Raw genomic sequence first — 16,389 nt, 5'->3', positions numbered from 1 at the left:
ACAACACAACTCTACAAATAAAATAAGTCATACAAGCATCATATTACAAGCCAGGGGCCTCGAGGGCTCGAATACAAGAGCTCGATCATAGACGAGTCAGCGGAAGCAACAAGATCTGAGTACAGACATAAGTTAAACAAGTTTGCCTTAATAAGGCTAGCACAAACTGGGATACAGATCGAAAGAGGCGCAGGCCTCCTGCCTAGGATCCTCCTAAACTACTCCTGGTCGTCGTCAGTGGGCTGCACGTAGTAGTAGGCACCTCCCGAGTAGTAGTAGTCATCGTCGACGGTGGCGTCTGGCTCCTGGGCTCCAACGTCTGGTCGCAGCAATCAAGTGTAGAAAGGGGGAAAAGAGGGACCAAAGCAACCGTGAGTACTCATCCAAAGTACTCGCAAGCAAGGAGCTACACTACATATGTATGCATTGGTATCAAATGGAATAAGGGTATCATATGTGGACTAAACTGCAGAATGCCAGAATAAGAGGGGGATAGCTAGTCCTATCGAAGACTACGCTTCTGGTAACCTCCATCTTGCGGCAGGAGAAGAGAGTAGATGGTAAGTTCACCAAGTAACATCGCATAGCATAATCCTAACCGATGATCCTCTCCTCATCGCCCCGTGAGAGAGCGACCACCGGTTGTATCTGGCACTTGGAAGGGTGTGTTTTATTAAGTATCCGGTTCTAGTTGTCATAAGGTCAAGGTACAACTCCGGGTCGTCCTTTTACCGAGGGACACGGCTATTCAAATAGATCAACTTCCCTGCAGGGGTGCACCACATAACCCAACACGCTCGATCCCATTTGGCCGGACACACTTTCCTGGGTCATGCCCGGTCTCGGAAGGTCAACATGTCGCAGCCCTACCTAGGCACAACAGAGAGGTCAGCACGCCGGTCTAAATCCTATGGCGCAGGGGTCTAGGCCCATCGCCCTTTGCACACCTGCATGTTGCGAACGCGGCCGGAGAGCAGACCTAGCAACCTCCATTACAAAGGAAGTTGCATTATGCGGTCCAACCCAGTGCATGTCGCTGAGTCGCTGACGTCACGAAGGCTTCGGCTGATACCACAACGTCGAGTGCCCATAACTGTCCCCGCGTAGATGGTTAGTGTGTATAGGCCAGTGGCTAGACTCAGATCAAATACCAAGATCTCGTTAAACGTGTTATCTTGAAATAACCGCGAACGCCGACCAGGAATGTATTCCCGGTGTTTTGCGTTTTCGGACAGATGAATCGTAGGGGGGAAGTTGCATGTTTACTATGCTAGGGATGCGTGGCGGACGAACGGGCTGCGTATCCGGATTCGTCTCATTGTTCTGAGCAACTTTCATGTACAAGGTTTTTTCACCTGAGCTACGATTTATTTTATATTGATTTTAAAAGATTTAAATCATTTTTAGAATTTATTTAATTTATTTAATTCAACATTATCCAGAATAGTGTTTGCTGACATCATCATGACATCAGCATGACGTCAGCAGTCAACAGAGGTGTTGACTGGTCAACCTGGCGTGTGGGTCCCACCTGTCAGTGACACATTTAATTATCCAGTTTTAATTAACCTAAACATGATTAATTAGGGGTGGGCCCCACTGTCATTGACTACTTAATTAACTAACAGTAGTTAGTTTAATTAGTTATTTGGTTAATCTAATTATGATTAATTACTTTAATTAATTGTTTAGTTTAATTAATCAAGATTAATTAAGTTAATCAATTCTTTAATTAATTAATTATTAGTTTTGTTTATTATTATTTTTATTTACTATTATTTTATTATTACTACTACTACTTTTTTTCTTTTTTTAGAAACGTTCTGGGGGCGAGGCCCCTTTGTCATAGGCTGGGGGGGAGCCTAGCGGGCGCATGGGCATGCGGGCACGCGGGCGCGGCCACGAGCGCCCGCCGGGACGAGCCCGGGTGCTGGCCTCGGTGCGGCCAGCGGCCGCCGCCGACGGAGATGGACGCAGCCCGGCACGACCAGCTAGAGGAGACGACGCAGGGCCCACAGCGGCAGGGGAGCAGCAAGTAGGGGAGAAGGGCGCGGCGCTCGGCGGCAGGGGAGCAGCAGGGTCGAGCCGGAGCTCGGGCGGAGGCGGGCGGCATGGTCGGGCGTCGGCGACGCGACGCGGTAGGGCGACGGCGGCGCGAGGCTGCAGCAGCAGCAGGAGGAGGAGGCGAGGGACGGAGCGCGGCGCGCGGCAGGTAGCACGGTCGCTGGGCGCTGGGCACCGCCCAAAGAGCGTAGCGGGAGAGTGGTCGAGGCCCGAACGGGGAGTGGCCGTGGCTGAGCCAGACGGCCAGGGCACGGCCCCGACGCGCTGGTCACGGCGGTGGCTGGGACCAGCAGGGGCGAGCGGGGCATGTGCGGGAGGGGGGACAGAGTGGCGCGGTGCGCGCGCGCGCCCGCGAGCGATGTGCAGCGAGGGAGCGAGAGGAGGCCGGGGTCCTCACCACGGTCCTGTAGGGAAAATGGCAGCGAGGCGTGGAGAGATTGACGGATACGACATGGCGTTGAGGACGCAGGTCGGCGGGGAGGCGGCACGGCGTCGGTGTGGTCTTCGGGCGGCGCCGGCGAAGGGCACGGCATCGGGAGGGCTCGTTCCCTCGATCCAAATCTGGATCGGGGGAGGGAAGATATTTTGTGAGAGGGGGGAAGTGTGGGGGGTGTCGGTGGGGGGTCCGGTGGAGTGAGGGGATAAGGGAGTGGGGGCGCGGGGTGGGTCGGCATTCGGGCGGCTGGGGGTCCGCGTGGATGGCCAGCTGGGCCAAAAGGCCCAGCGGGGGGGGGGGGGCTTTTTCCTCTTTCTTTTTTTGTTAGTTTGTTTTCTCTTTTGTATTTCCTTTCTTCTATTTATTTTCTTTTCTGCTTTATTTCATTTTAAATCATTTAGGCATTTTATAAAAATGTGTTTGCTTTATTATCATTACCCTTGTAATATTCGGCACCCACCGAACATTTTTGTTTCAACTTTTGAAACTTTTCTTGTTGACATTAATTTGAGTTTGAATTTGACTCGGTTTTGACTCGGTTTCGAACTAACGGTAGATTAGCAACAGTAACCATGGTGACGTGGCACCATTAGCGTGGAATTACTGTAGCTTGATTACCCGGGCGTTACAAAACTCCTCCACTACAAGAAATCTCGTCCCGAGATTTAGGAGGTAGAAGGAAACAGTGTGGGGTATTCATCACGCAGGCGGTCCTCGCGTTCCCAAGTGGCTTCATCTTCAGAGTGATTCGACCACTGGACTTTGAGGAACTTGGTCGCCTTCTGACGTGTGCGGCGTTCAGCTTGGTCAAGAATGCGGACCGGATGCTCTTTATAGGAGAGGTCATGTTGCAATTCGAGCACTTCATGATCCACTGCTCGGATTGGATCCTTGAAGCAACGGCGGAGTTGTGACACATGGAACACATCGTGAACCTGGGAAAGGTTCGGCGGAAGCTCCAGTTGATATGCCACTTTTCCACGCCTTTCGAGAATAGTGAATGGGCCAATATAGCGAGGAGCTAGCTTGCCCTTGATCCCGAAGCGGTGAGCACCCTTCATTGGTGTAACTCGAAGATAAGCCTTTTCGCCAGGTTAGTTTTAAAAAAGTGGATGTCATTAAAAAAATGTTTTAGCTTTTATTAGGACAATGTTTAACACGTATTCAAAAAATAGAAAAAATGTGTTTGAAAAAAATCATGTATTTGAAATTTTAATTTTGGCGAGCAGTTCAAATTCCGAAGAATTTTCCATATAGGCTCTTCTGCGAAGTGCTTTGAACCATCGACACAGGAACATTCCAGCCGTTGCATTCACAATGATAAGTCGATTGGACTGTGAAAAGTCACAACTTGAAGTGATGCCATGCCACAAAATCATCGAACAGGTTAGAGTGCAAGGGGAGTTGGAGTACTAGGGCATCTCTAATGGTAATCCGTAAATTTTCTCCCGCAACCATCCACAAATAAGGGGGACCAGTTCGCGGACACAGATGCGGGAAGCCACCATCCAATGCTAGCCGCATACAATTCAAACTATTTTTCAAAAAATCAGATGAAATTCATGCAAATTCGGCCGATTTTCATACAAACATGATGGATTTCATACCAACCAGACAAAAATAGTTATATTTTGGACATATTTTAACTAAAAATGTAAAACTATGTGCAGGTAAAGTCGCGTGGAGCTCCACTCCCACGACACAGATACATTACGCTAGTCTACGGCCGGCCGCGGATGATCCCTTTGCCTTCCCCATGTCTGGCAACCCGCTAACTGAACTGTCGGGAGTTCCAGAGGCATATTATTCACATGTATCTTCTATATGTCTGGCTACATAGCTCATCAGAGTGGCAAAAGAGGGTGCTTCGGCCGAAGGGGAAGGTGCTTCTGTGGAGTCCACGCGGTTGTGCCCAGGATGGCGTGAGATAAAGACCGGACAGGTCACCAGCTGTACAAGCCGGCGACGCGCCGACGGTGGCCTCCATGGGATACAAGCGGTGGCGGCCTCTTATGTTCTACTTTTCCTCGATGATGGCGGCGGGCGCGGATGTGCTCGTCGCCACCACATCGATATCTGTGCAGTCAGCTTCTTTCTCCGCGTGCATGGTGCGGCTATGCGCACGTCGACGGCGGATGGCGTGGTCGCAGGCACTGGAGGCGGCGATGCCCATGCCTCTGTGCTCCCCGACATGCCGGGATGGAGCAACTCGCCACTCCTCCGTGAGCTGGCTTCAAGCGGCGAGTTACTAAACCACGCACCGGCTTGGGGCGGCAATTGGTTCCGTCGGGCTAGGTGATGGAGGTGGAGCAGTGAGCTGCCTCGCTCGTATCCGGCGGGCTTGGCAGGCCACCTAACTAGCTTTTATGCTGGAGAACTGCTCTTCCGGCTCATCGGATGCCATCAAAAGATTGGAGAAAATGGTGGAAGGAGGAGATGGAAAGTGGCAGAGTGGTGCGATTCTTGCCTGGTGTCTGGCCTCGTTTAAATAGAGGGTGGACGGGAGAAGTTTGCCCGGCGTTGCGTTTAATGCCGACCCGCTCGTGAACGGACATGTGGCCGGAGTAGGTTTCTCAGCTTCCACACGGGTTTAAAGGAGACGTTTGAATGCGGCGATGAGGGGTGTTCAGCCGGGTGTGCAACAGGCGGCGCCCTCGGCCGGCATGCCGCTTCACTGGCGGAGGCAGTGAGAGTCGCGTCCGCCCTAAGCTGCCTTCAATGTGGAGTGGCACACTCTACAGCGGCATGAATGCGGGTAGCTAGACGACGTGCGGGAAGCGCGCGCGAGCGGGGAAGGGGTTTTTGGTGGGCCAGGGCGATCAGAAGCAGGCGTGACAACGGTCCGGATTCCTGCAAACCTCACCCACGTTTGTGTTTGATTTGCGGGAGAAAACACATCTGAATTACGTCGCAGATCGATACGGGACCGAGTTGGATGGTTTTGTGATGCCGACAGCGCGATCCGGACACATGCGTGAGTTTAAAGGGTCGCCCCTTATGTTTGCATTCAATTACTAGATCAGTGGGGTCACTGCCCTTAGTAATTAATACTGTTTCTTACTACTACCTCCACCTCAAATATAAGAGGTGTTTTTAGTTTTTTATTTTAGGACAAAGGTAGTAGATTTGAAGATAGACAAAACTGCTCTTTTGGTTGAGAAGGTAGATTGTAATCTCCATCGTGATTTGCATAAAAAAAATAACAGTTTGTTTAATTCGCATTTAGATGTTTTTAGGGATGTCACATCTAAGAGTAACTTCAATGGGGTGACCCATTTCGTCCATCGTCATCCGTTTGAGTCGGCGCGGACACAAAAGTTGGCCCAACATGCCGAACTAAATGGAGATGCGTCCGCTTTTCGTCCGCGGGTGACCCATTCCCGGCTCATTTTTGAACCGGATTTGCGTCGGTGCGGACACGCGACGAACGCGCGCACGCTCGCCTTCTTCTTTCCCCGGGCTCGCTGAAAGGATCGATATGGTTGACTAGAGGGGGGTGAATAGGCAACTAACAATTTTTAACTTTTCTTTACCAAATTAAACTTTGCATCAAAGAAGGTTGTATAGATGTGCAACTAGGTGAGCAACCTATATGATGCAATAACAACAAACAAACAAGCAAGCAAGAGAAGTAACACTAAAGAGCTTGCACAAGTAAAGGTAAGAAATAACCAAGAGTGGATCCGGTGAAGACGAGGATGTGTTACCGAAGTTCCTTCCTTTTGAGGGGAAGTACGTCTCCGTTAGAGCGGTGTGGAGGCACAATGTTCCCCAAGAAGCCACTAGGGCCACCGTATTCTCCTCACGCCCTCACACAATGCGAGATGCCGTGATTCCACTATTGGTGCCCTTGAAGACGGCGTCCGGACCTTTACAAACAAGGTTGGGGCAATCTCCACAACTTAATCGGAGGCTCCCAACAATACCATGAAGCTTCACCACAATGGACTATGGCTCCGTGGTGACCTCAACCGTCTAGGGTGCTGAAACACCCAAGAGTAACAAGATCCGCTAGGGATAGGTGGGGGAATCGAAAATCTCTTGGTGGAAGTGTAGATCGGGGCCTTCTCAACCACTCCAGAGCAAATAAACAAGTTTGATTAGCTAGAGAGATAGATCGGGCGAAAATGGAGCTTGGAGCATTAATGGAGCTTGAGAGGGAAGAGGTAAGTCAACGGGGAAGAAGGGGACCCCCTTTTATAGTGGGGGCAACAATCCAACCGTTGCCCCACTAAACAGCCCCGCAGAGGGCGGTAGTACCGCTTGGGGGGGCGGTACTACTGTTGAGCCAGCGGTACTACCGCTCCAACTAGCGGTACTGCCGCGTAGAGGAGAGAAGTAGGGACCTGGACCCAGAGCGGTACTACCACTGAGAAGCGGTACTACCGCCTCTACTGCCGCAACTAGTGCCGCAAAACCCGACACGAGAAAAAGAGCCCTCGAGTCGAGGCGGTAGGAGCCAGACAGGCCAGCGGTAGTACAACTGTGGAGTCACTGGCGGTACTACCGCTGCGGAGCGGTACTGTCGCTTGTGACCCCTCAGCGGTACTACCACTGAGTAGCACGGTACTACCGCTGGGACCCAGACAAGACACACAAGAGAGAAAAGATCTCTCCATCGAAGCGGAAGAGCTCTGAGGGTGAGAAGTGGAAGTGTACGTGTTGATTCTACCCAAGCAATACCACAACGGACCCCCTCTTGATAGTACGGTGCCATCTACGCAACTAGACCACCGAAGGAGAAACGAAAAAGCTACACCGTCTTGAATGACACTCCGAGGGGAGGAAATCGTCTCCTGCCAAGGATGAATCTTTGAAACGCTCAAAGCACATGATTGGTCCGCAAACACGTTGTCATCAATCACCAAAACCACATCGAGAGAGATATGCCTCAACAATCTCCCCCTTTTTGGTGGATTGATGACAAGTAGGGATTTGCACAAGAAAAAAAATATAAAAGTAAGAATACTTAGAACTACAAAATATAGACGGGCTCCCCTTGAATGTGTGCACCTAGTTAGTGGAGCCTTTGGAATGCGAGACACACACATCCGGATCAACACTCCCCTATATTTTATAGTCCAACAATTCTAAGCACATGATATAAGAGAGAAGGGTAAAATATAGGATAAGCATGCAACTCATAAGATACTACAGTACTGAATAGACATAAGTAATAAGGTAGCGATAGGGAGCATATGTCTCACACCATATGACTAGAACTTAGGACTCACTGGCACCAAACCAAACCAAGCAAAGACAAACACACGAGAAAACACAAGACATAAAGACACACTCGCAACACAGCAACAACCCAAATCCCTAAACTCTCTCCCCTTTGGCATCGAGACACCAAAAGGGCAAAGAGCGATGCTACGGCTCCAGGTGATGGCAAGCTGAGGATCTCGAACATCACATCTCAGCGTGATCATCTGCATCACCGTCGTTGGTCGGAAACTGCCCGCGTCTGAATCAGTCCAAGGGCAATGCTAGTGAATCCATTCTTCCTCTTCAGTGATCTGTCCCTCAGAACCACTAACAATGGTTGCACCCAGGTGACGCATGAGCTCCTTGTGGCGCACCCTAGCCTACTTCTCAGCCACATGAGTCATGTACTGACCATGAGACTCCATGCAGAAAAGCTTCTTCATCTTGCGTTTGAGCATCTTTGCCCAAGAAGGTTCTGCACTAGCGGGTCCAAAGCCCTCCTTGTGATCATTAGTTGCAGCCTCACCCTCAGCCTCCATGGCAGCAGCAGCAGTAGATGGACCCCCGGGTTTAGGCGCTGGAGTGCCCCAATTGTCCTTCTTCCTCAGACGCTTGATCTCATGAGAAACCAAGTCTCCAGTTTCCAGCAACACTCTGGGATAGACACGAGCCCAGGCCTTCTCAATGAGCCTCATGATGAATGGACCATATATCGGGCACTTGCGCTCAGAAACGGCAGAGAGAAGTTCAGACCACATAACATGAGAAATGTCCAGGCTCTCTCTAGTGTTTGCTTCCTTCTCATGCTGGTAGAAAAGAAGCATGTCCACGAGATAGGAGTGGACCTGATCCAGATTCCTGATGCGAGGGAAGAGAGTCTCACGGAAGATACGATGAAGAACGTCCAGATACGTAGACAGCTCATAGGTTTCCTTCTTGGTCACTGGGTGAACCTTCACAGTGCAGTAGGGCCAAAGGGCTTGCTTGTGAGTGGATGTAGCATTGCGGTGAGGGCGGAAGCCTACTAGAGTCTCAAGCCCGTTATCTTCCACATCAAGTAACTCCATTAAGTCCTTCCACTTGACGGAAAGCAACTTGCCATTGGTCATCCAAGTCAGAGTCCTGTCGGCATCAGTTCCAAGACGAACGGTAGCAAAGAATTGGGCCACCAAGTCTGCATCGAAATCCTTGTTGAACTGCATGATCCTGAGAATGTTCAGCTGATTACACATTCGGAGGGCTTCGCCAAAGTACTCAGAGTCCTTCTCCATGGCATCAGTGTCGATGGAGCGAACATCAACATAGAGATTCTTATTGGCCTTGATCACATCAAAATAGATGGCAAACTGAAAGCGGTTCCATAACGGGTGGTTGACCAAAGTGGGATCTTGGTCCGCCTCATAGGGGTTGCGGCGACGCTTTTCTCAAAACTCCTTGGCAGTCATCTCAGTCACAGTCTTTCCCTTTGGCTTGTTGGTGGATCTCTTCGACTGTTGAGGTGGTGGAAGAGCACTTGCGGATGTGCCTGCTGGTGGCGGTTGAGTGCTAGAGGAACCACTGCTGGCTCAGAGCTGCGGTAGCGCTTTGACATTGCACGCCCGGGGTTGACACGGCGAGCTTGATGCTCAGGATGTTCATCACCTGGAAGCAAACACAAGAACACGCAAAACAACTAGAAAGAACGAGCATAAGCCAACAAACTCAACAAAAGGATCAAGGTATGGCAGGAACATGATGGAACTTGGCAGGCAGCGGTAGTACCGCGACATGCATGCGGTAGTACCGCCCAAGCGGTAGTACCGCTCCAAAGAGAGCGGTAGTACCGCTCGAGGCGGGGAAACAGCAGTTCCCTACTACCGTGGTCAGATCCGGCACTACTGGCCTGCCAAATTCAAAAATATTCCTACCAAACTCTAATCTAGATAGTCTAGTTGCCTTCTCCAACCTACTCAAGCCTAGATTTAGCCAAAAATCTAGAGATGCAACCACCATTGCCCCTAAGACGCAAGATCTGAAAACGAGACAAAAGGAGAGAAGGAACGAGGGCAATACCGGCATCTGGCAAGAGAACAAGGTGGGGAACGACTCCACCGAAGGAAATGGAGAGGGACGCCCCGGAGACGAAGATCCGCCGGAGCCCTCCCGCGGCGAGGCGAGGCTGGATAGAGGAAGAGGAATGAGGGGGTGAAGCGAATGGGTATGGGGGAGAAGAAACCTCCCCCTGCCCCGATATAACCCCCTGGTCCCGTCCCTCAGCGGTAGTACCGCGCTGGGGGGCGATAGTACCGCTTATAAGCGGTAGTACCGCGCACCACCAGCGGTAGTACCGCCCAGCACGCCACGGCAACTAAACAACACGGCTAAGCTTGAAAGAAAAACAAAAAGGCAAGAAGAAGAGAGAGCACACCAGCAAAAGGCCAAGACACACCTCTTCAAGAGAGGGCGGTGGCCGAGGCCACCTATGTTTGAGTCAAGAGATATGGCGCCGCGAAGATTTTAACCTTGGGCCCATGACCAAAACTCGTCTTTGAAACACAAGTACCATCGACAATGGCTAATGTGAAAGACTTGATCAATTTATGCATAATGGGGGGAGGGAGGGTTCATTGAGAGAACAACACTCCCCCTATGTCCATGCCTACATCTAAACTAGACAACAAATTGAGCATGGTGGGGTGTGCAAGGGTTCAAGTCACATTGCTCGAATCAATGATATTTAGCTCATGCCTTAACTCGCGAAATCTTGCTTCATCCAAGGGATTCGTGAAAATATCTGCAAGGTTATCATGAGTGTTGACATAGTTGATCTCGATCTCTCCTCGCCTAATGTGATCCCGGATGAAGTGATACCGAATCTCAATATGCTTCGTCTTGAACTGTTGCACCGGGTTGAGAGAGATCTTGATGGCACTTTCATTGTCACACCAAAGAGGCACTTTGTCACAAGTGACACCGTAATCCTTTAAAGTTTGCCTCATCCATAGAAGTTGTGCACAACAACTACCGGTCGCTACATACTCCGCTTCGGTGGACGAGAGAGACACACAACTTTGCTTTTTGGAAGACCAACTTACCAAAGAGCAACCAAGGAATTGGCACCCTCCAGAAGTGGACTTCCTATCCACTTTTTCTCCCGCCCAATCGGAATCCGAATACCCTACAAGCTTGAAGTTTGATCCTCTTGGGTACCATAAGCCAAAGTTTGGGGTATGAGCCAAATATCGAAAGATTCGTTTAACCGCCACATAGTGACTTTCCTTAGGTGCGCTTGAAACCGTGCACAAATTCCCACACTCAACATGATATCCAGTCTAGATGCACAAAGGTAAAGCATGGATCCAATCATAGAGCGATATACCTTTTGATCCACCACTTTACCATTGGGATCTATGTCAAGTTGGCACTTGCTGGGCATTGGAGTGGAAGCCGGCTTGACGTCACTTAGCTTGAATCTCTTGAGCATGTCTTGAGTGTATTTGGCTTGGTTGATGAAGGTTCCTTCTCTTCTTTGCTTCACTTCAAACCCTAGAAAAAACTTCAACTCTCCCATGGAAGACATCTCAAACTTTGAGGTCATGAGAGCGGCAAATTCCTCATTGAAAGCTTTGTTAGGGGAACCAAAGATAATATCATCAACATATAATTGGCACACAAACAACTCCCCTTTGACCTTCTTAGTAAAAAGAGTGGGGTCGATTAGCCCAACTTCAAAACCACGGTCTTGTAACAACTCGGTAAGGTGGTCATACCACGCATGTGGGGCTTGTTTAAGGCCATAGAGTGCCTTATCGAGTTGATACACATGATCGGGAAAGTAGGGATCCTCGAACCCAGGGGTTGCTTGACATAAACCAATTCATTAATAGGACCATTAAGAAAAGCACTCTTCACATCCATTTGTTGTAACTTAAAGTTATGATGAGAAGCATATGCAATCAACATGCGAATGGATTCAAGACGAGCAACGGGAGCAAAGGTTTCACCGTAGTCGATACCCTCGACTTGGGAGTAGCCTTGTGCTACCAAACGAGCCTTGTTGCGAATGATAATCCCATGGGCATCTTGCTTGTTCTTAAATATCCACTTGGTTCCAATGACATTGTGGTTCCCCGTCGGTCTTGGCACCAATCTCCATACTTAGTTGCGCTCGAAGTTGTTGAGTTCTTCATGCATGGCATTGAGCCAATCCGGATCTTCGAGCGCCTCATAGACCTTGTGGGGTTCGACACAAGAGACAAACGTGTGATGCTCACAATAGTTTGCTAATTGTCTACGAGTGCTTACCCCCTTTCTTAAGCTTTCAAGCACATTCGTCATGAGATGATCCTTGGTGGAGAGCTTGGAAGCAACCTTGGCGGCACGACGCTCCAATTCCTCCTCGGGGGTGAGACGAGAAGTGGTCACTTGATCATCTTAAGCGTCGTCTTGAGCTTGTTCTTGTTCTTGAACTTGATCGGAGGAGAAAACTTGACCTTGGGCATCACTTGGTGTGTCAACACCGTCTTGAGCATGATCTTGCCCTTGGTCTTGTTCTTGAGGATGAGGGCCTTCATGTTGTTCTTCGGAAGCGTGTGGGCCTTGGGTTGGTGATGGCTCCACTTGAGTGGAGCATTGTCCTTCTCCTTCGGCCACAAGGGGTTTCTCAATGGGTAGGATAAAGCCAACACCCATTCTTCTTGTGGCTTGAGGAGGAATTTCATCACCTACATCACAATTGCCACTTTGCTCAACTTGGGAGCCGTTATTTTCATCAAACTCCATGTTACATGTCTCCTCAATAAGTCCCGTAGATTTATTGAGGACACGGTAAGCATGAGAGTTTGTAGCATAACCAACAAATATGCCCTCATAAGCTCTAGCTTCAAATTTAGACAATTGAACACCTTTCTTGAGAATGAAACACTTACACCCGAACACCCAAAAGTACTTGAGGTTGGGCTTGTTACTGGTGAGTATCTCATATGGAGTCTTGTTCAAGCCCTTGAGGAGGTAGAGCCGATTGGATGCATGACACACGGTGTTGATGGCTTTGGCCCAAAAGTTGTATGGAGACTTGAACTTCGCCATCATGGTCCTTGCCGCATCCATCAACGTCCGGTTCTTCCTCTCCACAACACCGTTTTGTTGAGGGGTGTAAGGTGCGGAATATTAATTCTTGATCCCCTCATCACTAAGAAACTCATCCAAGGTGTAGTTCTTGAACTCGGTGCCGTTGTCACTTCTTATTGTCAAGATCTTTGCATTGTGTTGACGTTGTGCTTCATTTGCAAAGTCAATGACAGTTTGTTGGGTCTCGCTCTTCCTCTTGAAGAAATACACCCAGGTGTATCTTGAGTAGTCATCCACAATCACCAAGCAATACTTCCTACCCCCAAGACTATCGAAGGATGGAGGCCCAAAGAGATCCAAGTGAAGGAGCTCCAAAGGCCTCTTTGAGTAAATGATAGTCGTGGGAGGGTGAGCCTTCTCATGTAGCTTTCCTTCGATACAAGCACTGCAAGCACGATCTTTAGCAAAACTAACATTCGTTAGTCCACGGACATGGTCCCCCTTGAGAAGACTTTGCAAAGATCTCATATTGACATGGGCTAAACGGCGATGCCAAAGCCATCCCACATCAACTTTAGCCATTAGGCATGTCGCGGTCTTAGTGGGTCGCTTAGAAAAGTTAATCACATATAGACCGTTCTCGACATGCCCAACAAAGGCTACTTTAAGAGTCTTGCTCCACAAGAGGGCCACAGTATCAATATCAAAGAAAGTGGCAAAGCCCATTATTGCAAGTTGACAAACGGAAAGTAAATTGTATGCAAGGGACTCAACAAGCATGACCTTCTCGATCGTGAGATCATGAGAAATGACTACCTTGCCAAGTCCCAATACCTTAGAAGATGAGGCATCACCCCACTCGACATTGGTGGGCATAGATGGAATCTTGTGCACGTCCACCACCAAGTCCTTGCTTCCGGTCATATGATTCGTGGCTCCGCTATCGAGCAACCATGATCCCCCACCGGAAGCAAACACCTACAAGAGATCAATGCTTGGTTTTAGGTACCCATTTTGTAATGGGTCCTTTGATGTTAGTAACAAGGGTCTTTGGAACCCAAATAGACCATTCAATGTACTCATGAGGGGAACCAACAAATTTGGCATAGACATGCCCATCACTAGCCCGACATAACACATAAGAAGGATTAAAGTCGCCGGCTTTGATGGGAGGAGTGGCATTGGCCTTTTTGACACAGCCACCCTTCGCATTGTTCTTATTCTCCTTGGAAGCACTCTCTCCCTCCTTCACAAAGGTTTGCATGAGAGGAGGAGGTCGTTTCGTCTTGTCATTCTTCTTCTTGTTCTTGGACTCGGGCACGTACCCAATCCCTTCCTTGGCCACAACTCCCTTTTGGTTGGTCAAGAGGTTGTTGAGGCTCTTCTTGCCTTGTATGCAAGACGCAAGACCTTTCTCAAGTTGCACCTTTAGCTTAGCGTTCTCCTCAACAAGATGCACATGCTCACAACACGGGTTAGTAGCATTTGCATTATCAATTAACATCATACGAGGAAAAGTGGCTTTTTCCTTGGTTAGCTTTACTTGAAGTTGATCATGAGACTCTTTGAGGCTAGCATGAGCACCCTTCAAGACCTTGTGAGCCTTGTCAAGTAGATCAAGCTCTCTTTGAGTCTAGCAAGATCAACCTCAAGTTCGGCCTTCTCGGATTTTATCACACGAGACACAATGAGAGCATGATCAAAATCTTTCTTTAACTTAGCATGATCAACGTTGTGTGACTCCTCAAGAGCCAAACGAAGACCATGCTCTTCCTCAAGAGCATTGGAAAGATCCGATATCTCATCGGCATAGTCACGACTATGCCCTTCCATCTTAGAGATGGTATCTTCGTGAGCATCGATCATGTCATTGGCTTCACCAAGTTGTTCCAAGAGAGCGACAAAGTGCTTCTTGGATTTACCCTTAAGTTTGCCCATAAAGGCATCAAACTCATTCACCTCCACATTAGCTCCCTCATGTTCATCAATGCTATCCGTCGAAGAAGGATGATTAATGATGCTAGTTTTGATGTTGGAGGTTACCTGGTTGGTGGCTTTAGCCATGAGGCACTTGGCGGTGATGCTCTCATTGGGTGAGTCGAAGAGAGACACCCGTGGAGTCGTCGCAATGGCAACAGAGGCCATGGCAACCGACTCACCATCTTCATCATCATCATCATCCTCATTGTACTCTTCTTGTACCACCAATGCCTTGGGGGGAGTCTTCTTGATGAAGTTGTTCTTGTTGGGGAACGACTTGGCCTTGTCCTTTCGGATGAGCTTGCCACCATTGTCTTCCCTCTTCTCATACGGGCACTCCGCACCAAAATGACTCACATTGCCACAATTGTAGCAAGTCCTTACACGTTGCTTGCTCTTCGTGCCACTTGAGTTGTTTTTGTTAAAGTTTGGCCTTGAGTTTTTCTTGCTCCAAAATTGCCTTGAAGCAAGTGCCATGTGTTCATGATATGCATACTTTGTATCTTCGGGGTTGCTCTCCTCTTCTTCTTCCTCTTCTTCTTCTTCAACGCAGAGCTTGGCCTTCAATGCAAGGTTGGGCTTCTTTGCCCTTTGAGAATGAAGCACCGCATTGTCGGCGGTCTTGTCCAAAATGTTCATGGCCACAAACTCATCCAACACTTCGCTTGAGGTCAAAGTGTGGAAGTCCGGCCTTTGACGAATGATGGAGTACATGGCCTTGTGGTAGGGCATCATTGCCTTGAGGAATTTGCGCTTGATCCAATTGTCATCTGTTTCCTTGCTCCCGTGATCTCGGAGTGAGACCGCGAGTTTGGTTACTCTCCGATAAAGCTCACGAGGTTCTTCATCTTCTTTCATTGCAAACTCATCGGCCTCATCTTGCACCACTTCATAGTTGGAGCGTTGAATGCTTGCGCTTCCCCGGTAGAGTGAGACAACACAAAGCCATGCGTCTTTGGCCAAGGCGAAGGGCCGAAGATGAGGTAGATCTTCGGGTGGAATTGCATCTTGAATGATGAAGAGGGCATTCTCATTGAATTGATTATCCGCGGCTTCTCGAGGAGTGAAGTTGCTTGGATCATGCGGATAGAAACCTTCTTCAATGATTCTCCAAAGATTAGTGTTCACATGATTTAAATGACGTTTAAAGTGGTAAACTCAAGAATCAAAGTCCTCATTTTTCACAATCTTAGGGGGAGGACCGGCATGATTCAAATGAGTGGAAGGAACCGGTCCACCATAAACAAGTGGTGGTTCCACATGAGCAAAGATGTCGGTGCCATTCTTACTGCTAGAAGAAGGAGCCTTTTCGCTACTAGCTTCCCCCTTATCGGAGGTAGCATCCGTCACCTTGTCGGTGGGATTACCCACTTTCAACGGTGCAGTGGATAGTTTAAGCCCTTCAAGGAATTTAGTAAACATGCTTTCAACCTCGGTCGTCATGGAGGTTTTCAATGTCTCCAAGGACACATTGAACTCCTCACGAGAGACCGAGGTTCCCCCATCGCCCATAGATGAGATCGAATTCACACCGGAGTGTTCCTCCACACCGTCTACAGTATCAACCATACTCTTCGGACGGTAAAGTTCTTAATAAAGAGACGAGGCTCTGACACCAATTGAAAGGATCGATATGGTTGACTAGAGGGGGG

The sequence above is a fragment of the Triticum urartu genome, chromosome 7A, assembly GCF_056163025.1.
Source record: "Triticum urartu cultivar PI428250 chromosome 7A, HENAU_Tu73, whole genome shotgun sequence".
Lineage (NCBI taxonomy): Eukaryota > Viridiplantae > Streptophyta > Magnoliopsida > Poales > Poaceae > Triticum > Triticum urartu.
The sequence above is the reverse complement of the archived record's forward strand: the minus strand, read 5'-3'. Positions refer to the sequence as shown.